The sequence below is a fragment of the Pygocentrus nattereri genome, chromosome 23 (genome assembly GCF_015220715.1).
Source record: "Pygocentrus nattereri isolate fPygNat1 chromosome 23, fPygNat1.pri, whole genome shotgun sequence".
Lineage (NCBI taxonomy): Eukaryota > Metazoa > Chordata > Actinopteri > Characiformes > Serrasalmidae > Pygocentrus > Pygocentrus nattereri.
Window position 1 is genome coordinate 2,569,845 of NC_051233.1, and position 14,458 is coordinate 2,584,302.

At 39.7% G+C, this 14,458-nt stretch overlaps 1 protein-coding gene across 1 annotated transcript in view; it reads left to right on the top strand.

The window, feature by feature from the left end:
- Window positions 1-502, top strand: part of LOC108412561 (voltage-gated potassium channel subunit beta-2) — a 47,617-nt gene extending 47,115 nt beyond the window's left edge. Inside the window, exon 14 of the mRNA XM_037533514.1 lies at window positions 1-502. This exon is cut by the window's left edge and continues 1,459 nt beyond it. The gene's annotated coding sequence lies outside the window, so the exon portion shown is untranslated.
- The last annotated feature ends 13,956 nt before the right edge of the window (window positions 503-14,458 follow it).

The window sequence follows — 14,458 nt, forward strand, 5'->3', positions numbered from 1 at the left end:
ACTCATTTAACCCGGACCAAAACTTGACTTATTTAGCTTGGACCAGAACTAGACCCATTCAACCCAGGCTAGTCCTGGACCCTTTCAGTTCAAATAAGAACTGAATTTATTTACCCACACCTAAGACTTGAATCGGGACTGGACCAGGACGAGGACTGCACCCATTTATCCTGGACTAGATAACCCAGACCAGAACCCGTTCTGCATCACTAGCCCTGCTTTTTTATGAATATATAACCATTAACTAAAAATATCAGATTTTACTCTAAATGCAGCAAGAACACAGAGACAGTGAGAACTAAGGCTGTTCTATTATATATCACTCATCCGGAGAAAAAGAGACGGAGAAAATAAGTAAATCAGAGCATCAGGTTTCTGTCTTCCAGGAGAAACATTTACCGGAGGAAGATGGAGGGAGATGAAGAGAAAAAAAAACCTCTCCCAGAATGCAGCAGGCTTTAGGCACATGTATGAATGTGTTCGGACTGCTGGGCCACTGCTGTTCACTGCCAACGAAGCAAACAGACACAAAAGCAGCAAAACACAACTGAAGATATGTGTGTGTGTGTGTGTGTGTGTGTGTGTGCGCGTGTGTGTGTGTGTCTTCCTCCATCTTCCTCCCTCTCGTCTCGCCCTGTACGACTCAAACTGTGCGCATGTCCCTTTAAGTGAGTCCCCACTGCCCAGTTAGAGGGATAAGCTGATCTGCATCCTCGGCCTTGTCTTTTGCACAAAAGCTGACTGGGTCAGAAGGTCAAGCGTTAACGTGACCGGAGGACTGTGCTCGCGTCGCTGTGTGTGATGGACATTTCCTGCGTCAATGACAATGAAACCGTGAAGAGGACTTCCACAGAGTGTGTGTGTGTGTGTGTGTGTGTGTGTGTATGTTTATGAATAGGGAAAAATTTGTGCTTCAAATGGACACAAACAGCTTAATCTCCAGAGCTTTAGATAGAACCAGCCTCATGTTAGCTTTGGCTTCCAGCAGTGCAGTGTCTCATTAAAGCAATAGTTTGGTGAAAAAGGCCCCCCCCCCCTCCCCAATGTAGTCGATCAGCCAACATGTTTGAAGTCTGATGTTTGCTGCTTTAGTTTAAGCACTAGAACTACTAATGTAGCTAATATAGACATCAGACATCCGATACCAAAATATGGAGTTTCGGGACGGGTTCTAGACAACTTTTCACAGGCATTTTTAGCAGGACTAGTCGGGCTTGGCCGAGTCAGATTTCAAAGTCACAGGTTCTAGTTGAGTTTTGGCTTCAAATGGTTTATCAGTAGCAGTTGGGTCAGGTTTCTAAGTTGCGGGTCCAGGCTGAGTTTAGCAGTCGGGTTGAGTTGGGTCCTGTCTTTAAGTTGCAGGTCCAGGTTGGGTTAAGCAGTTGGGTCGGGTTTTAGGTCTAAGTTATGGTGAGCAGATGAGTTGAGTCGGGTTGGGTTTCTAAGTTGTTGGTCAAGTTGGGTTGGGTTTTTAAGTTGCAGGTTTGGGTTGGGTTTAGCAGTCGGGTTGAGTTGGGTCAGGTCTCTAAGTTATGGGTCCTAGTTGGATTTAGTAATTAGGTTGTGTCAAGTCAGGTTTTTATGTCACAGGTCCGGGTTGGCTTTAGCAGTTGGGTTGAGTTGAGTCGGTTTTCTAAGTTATGGGTCCAGGTTGGGTTTAGCAGTTGGGTTGAGCTGGGTTGAGTTGTTAAATTGTGGGTCCAGGTTGAGTTTAGCAGTCTGGTTGAGTTGGGTCGGGTTTTTATGTCACGGGTCCAGGTTGAGTTTAGCAGTTAGGTTGAGTTGGGTCGGGTTTCTAAGTTGTGGGTCCTGGTTGGATTTAGCAGTCAGGTTGAGTTGTTAAGCTGTGGGCCCAGGATGAGTTTAGCAATTGGGTTGAGCTGTGTCGGGTTTCTAAGTTGTTGGTCCAGGTTGGGTTTAGTAATCGGGTCAAGTTGGGTCAGATCTTTAAGTTGTGGGGTTTGGGTTGGTTTAGGGTTCTGAATTCAGCGGTAGCATTCGGGACAGTCTGGGCCAGGTCTTTAAGTTTGCAGGTCTGGGTTGGGTTTAGCAGTTGGGTCGGGTCTTTAAGTTGCCGGTTCAGGTCAGGTTTCAGATTTGTTTTCATACGTGTGCAGACTTCTAAGCTAACATAGCTAACATGCACCAATGTCCAAACATTTGGATTGTTTGAATAATATGAAACTTCTTGTCCAGAACGATGAAGAGAGCTGTAGATGATGTAGATGTAGATGTTGCGGAGATTGTTAATAGGTGGAGGACACTCTACTTGTTAGTTACATTAGTATCGTAGCTCTGGTACAAAACTATATTTGCAAACTTCAAACACCAAACATGTCTTGGATGATTAGAAATGTTATTTTTCTCCAAACTATTCCTTTTAATACAATAACTCCCCTCAGTGATATTCTACAGCATGGCTGTCCCCAAACACAGGTAGCAGACACACAAAACACCACCAATATCACATTCATCAGTATGTACTGCGTAACAGAGGCCTGGTGTCACAGAGACGAAGCTAACTGGATATCACCTCATGCAGAAGAGTGCAGCGTTAGTGCTGCTAGGCTGGCGGATACGAGCGTGAGCATTGGTGACTGTTAGGCTGTACGTTTTAAAGGAACAGAAAGCTGGAGGCTCAAATTTACCCACTTTTGTAGAAGCAGAAGCTTTGCTTCTTTAGGAGCTGAGGCTAATGTAGCTAACAAGGAACGGAAACTTAAGTTAAGTGACCCTTATCAGTCCCATCCATCCATCATCTTCCGCTTCTCCGGGGTTCGGGTCGTGGGGGCAGCATCCTAAGCAATGAGGCCCAGACCTCCCTTTCCCCAGCCACTTCCACTAGCTCCCCCGGGGGATTCTGAGGCGCTCCCAGGCCAGCTGGGCGATATAGTCACTGCTGAACTAGCTGAAACCCTTATTAGTCCCACAACGGGGAAATTTCACCTCTGCACTTAACCCATCCATGCAGCGAAACACCACACACACTAGGGGGCAGTGAGCACACCTGCCCAGAGCGGTGGGCAGCCCAATCCGCAGCAGTTGGGGGTTAGGTGTCTTGCTCAAGGACACCTCAGTCATGTACTGTCGGCGCTGGGGATCAAACCAGCGACCTTCCGGTCACAGGGCTGGTTCCCTGACCTCCAGCCCACGACTGCCCCATATCCCCCTTATACGCCTATTCGCACGGTGCTAACTGCTTCGACTGCCTCTGTTTGCTTGAGTGGGTTCTGATGCAGTGTGATGTACTGTTATGTATAAAAAATGAGTGTTGCATATCTAAACGCGTTATATAGGTAAAGAAAAAGAAATTGCCGTCATCTTTAAGGCTGAGTTTTATCCATACTTCAGTCATATTGTGTTGCAAACCGGTTGGTATTGCACTGTGCTATTTGCTAGCAATGCTGGTAAGCTTCCTTCTTACCTACGTTAGCCTCATAGCTCCAGCTGAGTATGTCCTGGCTGAGAAATACAGCTAATATACAGTACTGTGCAAAAGTCTTAGGCATCCAAGACAAAATCTGTTTATTTGTGTAGTTTGTGTTTATTTGCTGGGTAAAGTGTTAATATTTGAATAAACAAAATTGATAGAATATTTATATTAATAATGATTTTATATATATATATATATATATATATATATATATATATATATATATATATAATAACTAGTGATGTTCTGGATGTGAGTGTGTTTGTTTACCATCTCCAAGCCTCTCCTCCTCGAGGAAGTCCAGTATTATATGTAGTTAAAAAGCAGCTCCTGGTTTGACCAATCAGTGCTCAGTAAATTGAGCTCATGATGTAATTGATGATATTAACGAGTCTCTGTGGCGGCTGTGAAGGTGTCCAGGAAAAATATGGACCCGAGAAATTCTTGTTACTGTTTAATGTTTTTCTGTTTATTTGAATTATGAATTCGACTTTATTCTAATGTATATTCTGATAAACTCACTGGTGAGGTCAACTGGTTAAACATTCGCTTAGACGCCTAAAACTTTCCCACAGTGCTGTACAGGGAGGGAAAAGTGGGCACATCTGATTTTTTGTAAACTATTCCTGTGAATCTGCAGGACAGGAGAGAGTGTCTGTTATTGGAGTATTTCTGTTTGTTGGCCGAGTGAGAGTGGCCTAATGCGAGAGCTCTGAATCAGCCGTCGGAGATCAGGGAGGACTGTGGAAGTATATTTTTGCACACAGCGTGGTCTGAAGTGAAGAGTGTCGATGGATTTCCATTCTCAAGCTGTCGGGGCTTAATTTGCTGAGTCACTACGCCTGTTTGTTACGTCTTCGGACGAACCTGCCAGGATGCGGAAGACAACCAAGGCAACCCAGGAGTGGATCTGCCCATCAAGTCCAGAGGGCAGCGTCTGTCTTTTCCCTTCTGTTTACGTTTGTGTTCAATACCAATCCTCTGCTGCTGGTACCTACCAAGCTTTACTGAGTGGAAGAACCAAGGGTGTGAGAATTAGGGCTGCACGATATGGACAGAATACTAGTACTGAGATTATATTTCTGCGTATTACGATATATTTAAAAAAAACAAAAAAAACAATGGTAAATCAGTAATGTGGCATGGTTAAAGTTTAGCCTGAATTCTATTCTCTTTTATTGGATTATGTGAATACCTTAACAACTCAAAGCACTCTCAGAATCCCACCTGGAACTGGGTTTAGTCAAAATTGTGGAAATATTGTTAATAGAAGCTCATCTACATATTGCAGCCTTCTGCGAGATCGCTGCTTCAAAGGTCAGTATTGCAATAATGATTAGCAAATGATACATTGTGCAGCCCTAAGAAAACTGCAATTCTTTCTTATCAGTTTATGACCAGTCATTAATAATCTATTTAGAAAAATCTTGGGGTCCAGTTAAGGTCCCCACAGATTTGGATCAGACAGCTATTTCCAGCTCCATTGGACTGGATTGTGTTGTCGGATTTAGATGGCTTGCCCTTTAATGCTAATCTCAGATCAGCTAATATGCTTGTGTTATAACAGACGTATCCAGGCTCCACCCACAAGTGCACTCTTTCGTAGCTACAGTTGGACAACGCTGGAAAAAATCTCAACTGATGTAATGTCTTCGGAGACGCTACGTAACGTTGAGGTTCCAGTGTAAACTGCTGTGCTATGGAGCTGGACTGTGTAGTTAATTGAAACTGGAAATGGCCCATATGGAGGGCAACTATATAACAGTATGCATGTATATATACAGTACTGTGCGAAAGTCCCAAGACACATTTTCAAAATCTATTTATTTGTGTAGTTTGTGTTTATTTGCTGAGAAAAGTTCATATTTGAATAAACAAAATTTATAGAATATTAATTAATAATGATCATATATATATATATATATATATATATATATATATATATATATATATATATATATATGTTAGTGCGTTTGTTTCCCCATCTCCAAGCCTCTCCTCGAGGAAGTCCAGTATTATATGTAGTTAAAAAGCAGCTCCTGGTTTGACCAATCAGTGCTCAGTAAATTGAGCTCATGATGTAATTGATGATATTAACGAGTCTCTGTGGCGGCTGTGAAGGTGTCCAGGAAAAATATGGACCCGAGAAATTCTTGTTACTGTTTATTGTTTTTCTGTTTATCTGAATTATGAATACGACTTTATTCTGATGTATATTGTGATAAACTCACTGCTGAGGTCAACTGGTTAAACATTCGCTTAGATGCCTAAACCTTTCGTCACAGTACTGTATATAAATATATACATATATATATATATATATATATATATATATATATATATATATATATATGTGTGTGTGTGTGTGTGTGTGTGTGTATATATATATATATATATATATATATATATATATATATGCAATATATCAATGTTTCAAAATGTATGTGCTTGGTATGTTTACATTTTTAAATATATACTAATACATGCGCACATGTCAATATATTGAAATATATGAAGATTAAATTTAAGTGATAGCATCATTTTAAAATTATTACATATGTAAAATATTTAAGTGAAAATATTACCAGACTTACACATATTTTGAAAAATGTACGTAAATATATGTATATTTTTCCCAAATAGAGACATTTTTAGACTTGCTATAAGTGATTAAGTGTCCAGTTTAAAATGCTAAGCTACCAATCTGGATTGGTTTGGTTTAGCCAACTGAAAAATAGCCACACAAATGACCAAACAAATTAGCCACTATGCTAATGTTACCCCGCTGAAAAAAGCAGCACAGACCAGAATGAAGCCGATGCTGGTCTAAGCTGGTTTATGCTGTTCTGGTGCTGGACTGGTGCTGCTTTAGCTGGTCACCCAGCATGGTCTTGCTGGTTGACTGGCATACCAGCATCCAAAACACAGCATATGCTGGTTTTGCTGGTGATCAGCGCTCGTCTATGCTGATTTTTCTAGCAGGGTGGTTCTATTAGCTGACAAATAAATGAATTCTAGCTCAGTTTAAAATGCTACACCGCCATTCTGGGCTGTGTTGTTGTAGCAAATTCAAACCAGCCAGGTTGAAAACAAAGATAAAATAGCTGCCAAGCCAACATTAGCTCTGCACCTCTATCCTACCAGTGTGATCTTTCAAATATAAGTACAAAACATGACGTGAATAACTGGGTATTTTGTTGCTGAGCTGATCTGAGTTCAGTATTTCAGGGCAAGGAATGCAAAAAAAAAAAACAGGGTCTAAAATGTTCATAACAGTCAACAACTTACAGAAATGTCGTATAACTTGAGTTGGTTATGGGAATGTTTTTTGCTAAAGTTTGACTCATGTTGAAATGAGAAGATGGGAATGTTTTACGATTTTAAATGGCTTTTTTATGCAGATGTATGTATTGCTAGCGGGATATTAGCTGAGAGGAAGATGGACTAAAGCAGTGTACATACACATTTAGAGCACAGAACTCCTCAGTAACTCTGCCTGTATCTGTTCTATTTTATTGTCTTGCACCAAGAAAAAGAAAGAGAAAAAAACAAAAACAATCAAGCCCTGTACTGAATGTATCTTGCTTGCCTTTAAAATGTCTGAAGAAACTCGCCGTCACTGCAGTGTTTTTCTAGCTGCTGTGTGAGTGTGAACCACCATCAACATCAAGCACACATTTACAGACATATACAGAGATTTACACACATTTACAGAGATTTACACATATTTACAGAGCTTTACACACATTTACAGAGATGTACACACATTTACAGACATATACAGAGATCTACACACATTTACACACATTTACAGAGATGTACACACATTTACAGACATATACAGAGATTTACACACATTTACAGAGATTTACACACATTTACAGACATATACAGAGATTTACACACATTTACAGACATATACAGAGATTTACACACATATTTACAGACATTTACAGAGATTTACACACATATTTACAGACATTTACACACATTTACAGAGATTTACAGACATATACAGAGATTTACACACATTAACAGAGATTTACACACATTTACAGACATATACAGAGATTTACACACATTTACAGACATATACAGAGATTTACACACATATTTACAGACATTTACACACATTTACAGAGATTTACACACATATTTACAGACATTTACACACATTTACAGAGATTTACAGACATATACACACATTTACAGAGATTTACAGACATTTACACACATTTACAGAGATGTACACACATTTACAGACATATACAGAGATTTACACACATTTACAGAGATTTACACACATTTACAGACATATACAGAGATTTACACACATTTACAGACATTTACACACATTTACAGAGATTTACAGACATTTACAGACATATACAGAGATTTACACACATATTTACAGACATTTACAGACATATACAGAGATTTACAGACATATACAGAGATGTACACACATTTACAGACATATACAGAGATCTACACACATTTACAGACATTTACAGAGATCTACACACATTTACAGACATTTACACACATTTACAGAGATGTACACACATTTACAGACATATACAGAGATTTACACACATTTACAGAGATTTACACACATTTACAGACATATACAGAGATTTACACACATATTTACAGACATTTACAGAGATTTACACACATTTACAGACATATACAGAGATTTACACACATTTACAGACATATACAGAGATTTACACACATATTTACAGACATTTTCACACATTTACAGAGATTTACACACATATTTACAGACATTTACACACATTTACAGAGATTTACAGACATATACACACATTTACAGAGATTTACAGACATACACAAATTTACAGAGATTTACACACATTTACAGAGATGTACACACATTTACAGACATATACAGAGATTTACACACATTTACAGAGATTTACACACATTTACAGACATATACAGAGATTTACACACATATTTACAGACATTTACACACATTTACAGAGATTTACAGACATATACAGAGATTTACACACATATTTACAGACATTTACACACATTTACAGAGATTTACACACATATACACACATTTACAGAGAATTACACACATTTACAGAGATTAACACACTTACAGACATTTACACACATTTACAGAGATTTACACACATTTACAGACATATACAGACATATACAGAGATTTACACACATTTACAGAGATTTACACACATTTACAGAGATGTACACACATTTACACACATTTACAGACATATACAGAGATTTACACACATTTACAGAGATTTACAGACATTTACAGACATATACAGAGATTTACACACATATTTACAGACATTTACACACATTTACAGAGATTTACAGACATATACACACATTTACAGAGATTTACACACATTTACAGAGATTAACACACTTACAGACATTTACACACATTTACAGAGATTTACACACATTTACAGACATACACATATTTACACACATTTACAGAGATTTACACATATTTACACACATTTACAGAGATTTACTCATTTACAGACATTTACAGAGATTTACTCTCATTTACACACATTTACAGACATGCAGACACATTTAGAGACATTGAGAGACAGTGCTATTAAAATACAAACAAAAATAAATAGCAGTGAGGACTGACAAGGGCGAAGGTAGGAATGTGTCTTTCTGTATCTCTCTTGTTCTCCATCCTTTTCTCTTTTTCATCTATATTTCTTTCGTTGTAATCTCCCCGTTTTCATCGACTTCTCTCCCGCTCTCTGCTTCTTACTCTCTTTCTTGTTTCTCATTCTGTTTTTCTCCCATTCTCTGCTCTCTGCTTGTATTTCTCTCCATCTATCTGTTTCTCTTATCTCATTCTCTCTTTCTTTGTCCTCTTATTCTGTTTCTTTTTTCCTCTTTCTATTTGTCCATTTCCTTTTCTCTTGTTTATCTCCCTCTTCTGTTTTTTCTGATTTCTCTTTCCTTTCGTAGTCTCTCAGTTCATTTCTCTTTCTCTGGCTCCTCTGCTTCTCTCTTTGTCTTGTTTTTGTCTTTTTTTCTCCCACTCTCTCTCTTTCTTTCATTTTCTCTCCTCTTTACTGTCTTTCTCTTTTTGTTTCTCTCTTTCTTCTCTCTATTTTATTTCTCACGCTATTTCTCTTTTTTCTTTCTAATCTAAAAATACCCCCCCATAAAAACTCTCTCTCCTCTCTTTCCCTCTGTCTCTAATCACACTGACTGACACAAGTGTTGATGGAGAGCAGGAGTGTGTGTTTGTGTGTGTGTGTGTGTGTATTTATGTGTTTGTGGGGTCTGAATCCCCCCTCAGTCTGATGAAAGCATGAGGGTTCAGTGTTTCTGGGGTCTTCAGTCTGCAGCTTTTATTAGAAACAGTAAAAGAGGCCGAAGCTGATCTTCTGGCTGCTGAGGTTAAAGGTCACTGCAGCGTTTCTTCATCCTGATCTCCGTCGGCTTCGTCTGTATCGTTACGCTCCATTAGCTCAGACCATCATCTCCCCACACCTCCCTGAGCTTAGAGAGGAGCACAGACCCACCCACTCTGAGCTCTCCTACAGTAGAAGTCCATGGGAAAGGTTTTAAAGTGCTGATGGTTGCAGTGAGCAGCTGTGCGTTTCACACACTGCTGGTTTCAGTGTGTTGTTGAATACTGATGAAACGCTCGTCACACACTCTGCTAGTGATCTGACTACACTCTCTGCTCCTACCGTTTATTAACCAATCCACCAACAGAGTTTTCCCCCTTAACATGAGCATCTTAGGACACCTTTACATGGTCAAACTTTCATGCAACTAGTTGCGTGTTGTGATTTGCCTGCAACCTAATAAACAAACGGAGAAACGAGTTTGGACGAAACTTGTTCCACAGAGTCGAGACTGAAATGTGTGACAGGACACTTTATACCATGTGTCAAACACAAGGTCCACAGACCAAGTCAGGCCTCTGACACAGTCCTATTTGGCCCGCAAAATAATTTTAATTTTCTATTCTTCTTAGCTCATTTTACCCTGAGATGCACTACATTTCCCAGTTTGCACTGCAACAAAGTGTGTGTTCTGACCCCCTTCCCCCAACAACAATCTCTGGGCCAGTGGTTACAAAGAAAGAAAAGATGCCTGGTGTGAAGGTCATGCAAATAGACAGTTTTAAAAAAACAACTAAAACTATTCATTTATTTATAAAATTATTTAGAATAAGTGTTTAATTGTGTGCATATTTTGAATAAACATTGGTCCGCTGGGATCATAGCAAAATGTTAAGTAAAACTGACGTAAAAACACATGTGGCCTGTGGATTTGCTCATTTTTTATTTTGGACATTTTAGTGGTTGAGTTTGACACCCCAGCTTTACGTTATGCAATTCAAGTGAAATTTAATTTTACGTAGGTTTCAAGCAACTGCAACTGCTACTGCGCGGACGTTCCAGCATGTAAAGCCCGCCTTAAACAACGTAACAGTACAGCATTAACACAGAAGTTGTTACAGGGCCCCCTGGTTGCCACAGAGCTCTAAACAGCTGCTTATGTCGCTTATTAGGTAGAGCCGGCTCTGATGCTGTGCATCCTTATGAACACGGCTCTACAGTAAAGTGTTACTGAATCATCTCATACAGGATTCTGCGCTTTTATTAATAGAAACTGCAGACGTGTCAGCGGTACAGTATGTGTCTGTAAGCGTGTGACATGAAGACGGCAGCTCTGACCCACTTCTTTAGCAGAGGGCTGGAAATAGCTTTGGCCAGCAGTGCATCGTGGGTAAAATAAGTGTTGTGTGGTGTGAAATATTTTCCCATGAGGCTCAGCAGACCGTCACCATGGCGATAATGCTTTCACTGATTAATCTGTAGTGCAGAATAACAGATGCTCCCAAACACTCTCTCTCTGTTCTCTCTCTCTCTCTCTCTGTTCTCTCTCTCACTCACTCACTCACTGTCCCTCCTGTATACTCCCAACCTTTCTTCTCTTTCTTGTCTCTTGTTCTCTCTCTCTCTCTCTCTCTCCACTTTCCCTCTTTCCCTCTCTCTCTCTCTCCTCTTTCCCTCTCTCTCCCTCTCCCTCTGTCCCTACAACTGCTATATACCCACTGCACTACACCGACCGCTATATACCCACTACACTACGCCGACCGCTATATACCCACTACACTACGCCAACCACTATATACCCACTACACTAACCAACCACTATATACCCACTACACTACACCAACCACTATATACCCACTACACTACACTAACCACTATATACCCACTACACTATACCAACCACTATATACCCACTACACTAACCACTATATACCCACCACACTATACCAACCGCTATATACCCACTACACTACACCAACCGCTATATACCCACTACACTACACCAAAAACTATATACCCACTACACTATACCAACCGCTATATACCCACTACACTACGCCTACCGCTATATACACACTACACCACGCCAACCACTATATACCGACTACACTACACCAACCGCTATATACCCACTACACTACACCAACCACTATATACCCACTACACTATACCAACCGCTATATACCCACTACACTACGCCTACCAGTATATACACACTACACCACGCCAACCGCTATATACCCACTACACTACACCAACCGCTATATACCCACTACACTATACCAACCACTATATACCCACTACACTACACCAACCGCTATAATACCCACTACACTACGCCAACCACTATATACCCACTACACTACGCCAACCACTATATACACACTACACTACGCCAACCGCTATATACCCACTACACTATACCAACCGCTATATACCCACTACACTATACCAACCACTATATACCCACTACACTATACCAACCACTATATACCCACTACACTACACCAACAACAGTGTTTCTTACACAGGTTCAGGTTTCTGTTGACACATCAATTCCAAACATCAGCACACAAGCATTAAAGCATCCCAACAATAAAGATTGTTTACATTTGAGTTTATTTATGCATTTCTATTATCCCAGATAGCAAACATATCGGGTCCACTGACTTCATAAGGTCGGCACCCTGCTGTTTACCACTGCTGGTCCACCCTCGGACCACCAAGATTACTGGCCTGCATACAAGCTCTAACTAGTTTTTAATCTCTTCAAACAAATTTTAAATGCACGGAGACTTTTATTTTGGGAAATAAACTAAGACAAATAACAACTAGACCTAATATAAAATTTTTAAAAAAAAATGTCGTTGCTGACACTGTGCCAAATTAAAATGATTTACTAATTTACAAAGAATAACTAAAAAAGGAAGGAAGAAAAAATCAGTAAAGTGGACGTCGATATAATGTTGAAAATAGGCGTTTAGGCGCTTTGACGGTTATGTTATATAATGGCTGGGATTGCAAATAAAATGCTGCTAAATGTATGTATAATATAGAGAGCACAGATCAACATTTTTTGTTGTTGTTGACACATTCCTACTCTTTAATTTTATATCCTAATGTTGTTATCTACTTCGTGTATTTTCTGCCATTCACGTTTTAAAATTTCCCTCATTTGAGACGGAGGTAGCAGATGCCGCGATCTGTAAAACATGCCCGCTGAGAGGTGTCGGGTAAAATGAGTTGAAGATCAGCGAATCTGCACAGCCGCTCACGAGCCCGTCACAGCTTTTCAAATCAAAACACTCGCGAGGAAAATCCGTTATTTTACTCCAGAGCCGTTGACGCCTCAGACGCTTTCCTTCGTGTTTTCAGGTAAGAACGCACTAATTTCGCGTTATATGGCAAAATATGTAATACATTATAATAACGTATAACTCTTGCCATTTGAATATGACGTTTTTATTGTGTTTTCAAGGAAACTCATTTCATTTTCATTCGTTTTCTGAAAACTAGCTAATGTTAACCAACTGAAAACGTAGATATAAGTTATAGAGATGACTATATAGGTATAAATTGTCAGCTGGCTAAAATTAGCAGACGTTAGGTGAGTTAATATTAACTTTAAATTAAGTTAGCTCGCTAACTAAGCCCACAATTAACTACCAGTTTGTCACGTTAGTACTAATGTTAACCTATGTTTGTTAGCCTTTTCTTTTTCAGTGTATGACGGCGAGCACAACGGATCACATAAAGGTGGGATATTCCTTTGCTAAGGGCTGGTAAATGAATTTATGTCATTTAAGATGTGACTTTATTGAGGCAGGTGTAAAATTCAGGTCCAGAGAGTAAAAATCCTTCCCAGGATTTCGTTCCAACTGCCTGGACAGCTCTGCTGGCGGTTTGATCTAACCAGAGAAGCCAGGCTGTTGGAACCAAATCCTGGGAAGGATTTTTACTCTCTGGACCGGAATTTTACTCCTCTGCACTTACAGTCCAACTGTTCTGTGTTTTCCCTGCTCTAACATGTGAACATAAAAGGCAGTTGATAATTAAGTTATGATTCAGTCATGTTAAATGAGGGAAAGCGCACAATTATCTAGAGCGGAGACAGAAATAATGAATTAATTAGCTAAAGAAGTACTTCTTTGAGGGAGTATCTCCATCAGGGGTGTACAAATCTGGTCCTGGAGGCCAGTTTTCCTACTCAGGCACACCCACTAAACCTGGCAATCACCAGATGAGTGTAATCAGGTGTGCGTAAACAGGTAAATCACCAGACTGTGCTGGACACTGGCCCTCCAGGACCGGGGTTGTTCACCCCTGATCTACAGCTTGTGTGTATGCTGCCTTTTATTGAAAAGCACTGAATTTTCCCAAAGAGCATATGGCTGTTGTCGGAACAAAACCTTGTATCTCCATTTTTGTTGTTTTTAGTTTTTTGCATATTTTGAAAGTACCTTTTGTCCTTTATATTGTGTCAAACTTTCATGATGAATGGGGCAAAAGAAATGGCCCAGAATTTATTAGGAATATGTCTGGTTCCATTGACTTACATTAAAAGTAAAGCATGTTTTTTCCTTCTCCTGGAAAGATAGCATTTTGGAGATACAAAGTTTTGTTCCGA